Source organism: Phalaenopsis equestris, unplaced genomic scaffold, assembly GCF_001263595.1.
Source record: "Phalaenopsis equestris unplaced genomic scaffold, ASM126359v1 Scaffold000893, whole genome shotgun sequence".
NCBI classification, from domain to species: domain Eukaryota; kingdom Viridiplantae; phylum Streptophyta; class Magnoliopsida; order Asparagales; family Orchidaceae; genus Phalaenopsis; species Phalaenopsis equestris.
Genome location: NW_018165332.1, coordinates 79,623 through 82,971, shown reverse-complemented (window position 1 = coordinate 82,971; position 3,349 = coordinate 79,623).

The window sequence follows — 3,349 nt, the reverse complement described above, 5'->3', positions numbered from 1 at the left end:
TTCTTTCTGGCTTGACTGGTTGTTTTTTGACTGTAATGATGGTTTGTCATCTCTGTGTTGGCGTGCTTCCCTGTCCCTTCCCTATGGTTGGCGTTATGGCCTATGTCGGGCTGGCCTTTCCTTGGTTTGTGGGATTTTTTGTACTTTTTGTTGTCCTTGGGTGCTTTTAGCTGCATTTTAAGTTGGTATGGGTTGGTTCTTCCTTTTTTTTCATTATATGTGGGTTCCGTGGCATTCTTTACGGTTTTATCCTTTTGGTGATATGGCTTTGTGTTTTTGCTCTTTAAGCTTTGTTACGTGATCTCCTTATACTTTTAGTTGCAAATTTTAGTATCATTGGGACAGTTTTTTGCCCCCTTTTGGTTGCAAAATACTCTCCTGGGATATCTTATGGTATGCTATTTCTTGTTTATCCTTAATGGCAAGCGCCACTCCTTCAGGTAATATTTTTTGCTTTAGTGCGGGGTTTGTTTCAACTTTTTCTTGGCTTCTTGCAGGTTCTTGCATCAATTTTTGGCGGCATTTTGTCGGTGTTTTGGCGGTGTTTTGGCGGGTCTTTGCTTATCTCTTTTTGGTATGATTATTTTGGAATTCCTTTGCATGGGTTGTATCTCTGGATGCAGGATTCCCTATATTGCAGGATTCACTATATTTTATTTAGTGTGTGTTGCATTTTGCCTGTAGTAAAAATACTTCTATCGATCTTTTTACTCTTTGTTTTGGATCAATAACTTTCGCTCCACGGTTTTTAAGAAAAAAAATTTCTTAGATGATGTAATTTAGGTTTGCTAAAACATCATAAAGTTTGTATACGTGCAAAGGATTGCCAATTAAATTTTATTCTACTTAACACTTAAAAGTTCTGCCATGCATCTTTTTAATTTATGAAATTGATAAAGATAATTGTTACTTGCGAAAAATCAAGTTGGGAGAGGAAGGGTTGATTGGCTTTTCCTATTAGATCTCATGCATACAATTATTTAAGTAGATAACAATCACATATGCATTTTATATTAAAAAATTATGGGGAAGTGAATCATGCGTCATGAAATATAAAGGCCTTTTATTTTATATAAAAAAATATAAGAATAGTCCACAATCAAGAAGTTAGAGAGATTCAAACAAATCATTTTTTAAGAAATTAGCCCAGAAGCAACATGTTTGACCTCCCACGTAAAGTTTATAAATTTCATCGAAGCATGCAATAATAGATTGAGGATGTCCTTAAATAATGCAAATAATAGGGTTTTGTAGTAGCTTTGACATGAATTGTGTTGTTTGACATATTAAAGCGCCACTCCTTCAGGTAATATTTTTTGCTTTAGTGCGGGGTTTGTTTCAGCTTGTTCTTGGCTTCTTGCAGGTTCTTGCATCAATCTTTGGCGGCATTTTGTCAGTGTTTTGGCGGCCGGTGTTTTGGCGGGTCTTTGCTTATCTCTTTTTGGTATGATTATTTTGGAATTCCTTTGCATGGGTTGTATCTCTGGATGCAGGATTCCCTATATTTTATTTAGTGTGTGTTGCATTTTGCCTGTAGTAAATCAATAACTTTTGCTCCACGACTTTTAAGAAAAAAATTTCTTAGAAGATGTAATTTAGGTTTGCTAAAACATCATAAAATTTGTATACGTGCAAAGGATTGCCAATTAAATTTTATTCTACTTAACACTTAAAAGTTCTGCCATGCATCTTTTTAATTTATGAAATTGATAAAGATAATTGTTACTTGCGAAAAATCAAGTTGGGAGAGGAAGGGTTGATTGGCTTTTCCTATTAGATCTCATGCATTATGGGGAAGTGAATCACACGTCATGAAATATAAAGGCCTTTCATTTTATATAAAAAAATATAAGAATAGTCCACAATCAAGAAGTTAGAGAGATTCAAACAAATCATTTTTTAAGAAATTAGCCCAGAAGCAACATGTTTGACCTCCCACGTAAAGTTTATAAATTTCATCAAAGCATGCAATAATATGATTGAGGATGTCCTTAAATAATGCAAATGATAGGGTTTTGTAGTAGCTTTGACATGAATTGCGTTGTTTGACATATTGTCCAATGTAGACCTCCATAATTCAAGTTTTTCCTGGGCTTTTTCTCTCGTTTTATCCACGAGAAGAATATCATCAGCAAAAGGTCACTTAGTTACTGACATCATGAGAAAAATGTCTAAAGTTATTATTTGATAGTTTAAAGAGCATTAATTGGTGAAGGGAGTTGTCTGGCCTTCGAGTGTTAATGTGCAATATGATCACCTATTTTATGTAGTGCAACTGATGCTATTATTGAGACAATATGATAATTTTAGACAACAAACAATAATCATCTAATTTCTTATGTGTATCTAGGCAACTCAATCATCATTAATGTGTGTGGCACATCCAATATTATTATTAAGAGAATAAAAATATCATATATAGAAGATATGAGTCTGCATATCCTTATGAGTTGCTTGGAACATATATTGATGGTCAACATTATCAATGTTACAAATAATAGTTAAATGGGAACTTATTATTTTTATCGATAGAGGGTAAAAATTTTGTATGCTTAGAGGTAATTATAGTGTAAATCTATAATTTGTGAAAATGATTGGTAAGTGTTTTCAAGTAAGCAGAGAAAACTTTTTTTTTAAGTAAATAATCAGTGGATATATCATATGATGATTGCATCACTATTACTTGCTCATTATCTCATAAAAAGTAAATATATTAAAAGTTAAGACAAGCAAAATCTCTTAGAAACATTTCTAATGTGATTAAAGTTACCTTGAGAATAGAAAAAGTCTTCTCAAATGAATGTATAAATAACTATTTAAAACTATATGATGCATTTCCATCCTTACTAAAAATATTTCTCAATAATGGATATTATATCTTCGATTAAATAATTTAAAACTGGGCAAGGTTACTTCCAATTTAATTGTGGGCTAACCCAAATAAATTAATATGGTTGCCTAGAAATTATAGTTATCAGTAATGTTTTCATCATCAATTAGATATTACTAGGTAATATATTTCAATCTTATTGCACATTATGGTAAAAAATTAATTTTGTAATAATTAGATTTATTAGGTGTACCTGGCATTGATAAAACTAACTTGAAGCTTAGGTGGCAAGAGAGAATACACTTGCTAAAGTTTTTTGAAGAGTGAAAAAGAAAGAGTAAATTGCACTTAAGTCTTAAAAATAATATGAATATTGATCAACTGAGAAAATTAAGAAGAAAATGAGAACAAACACTAAATGGGTTTAGAGTTGTTCAACAAGTAACCTTTATCATTATACAACTTGTTGATGTTTATTAAATTCTCAGGGTGACCTCTTGAAAGAATATATATATATAT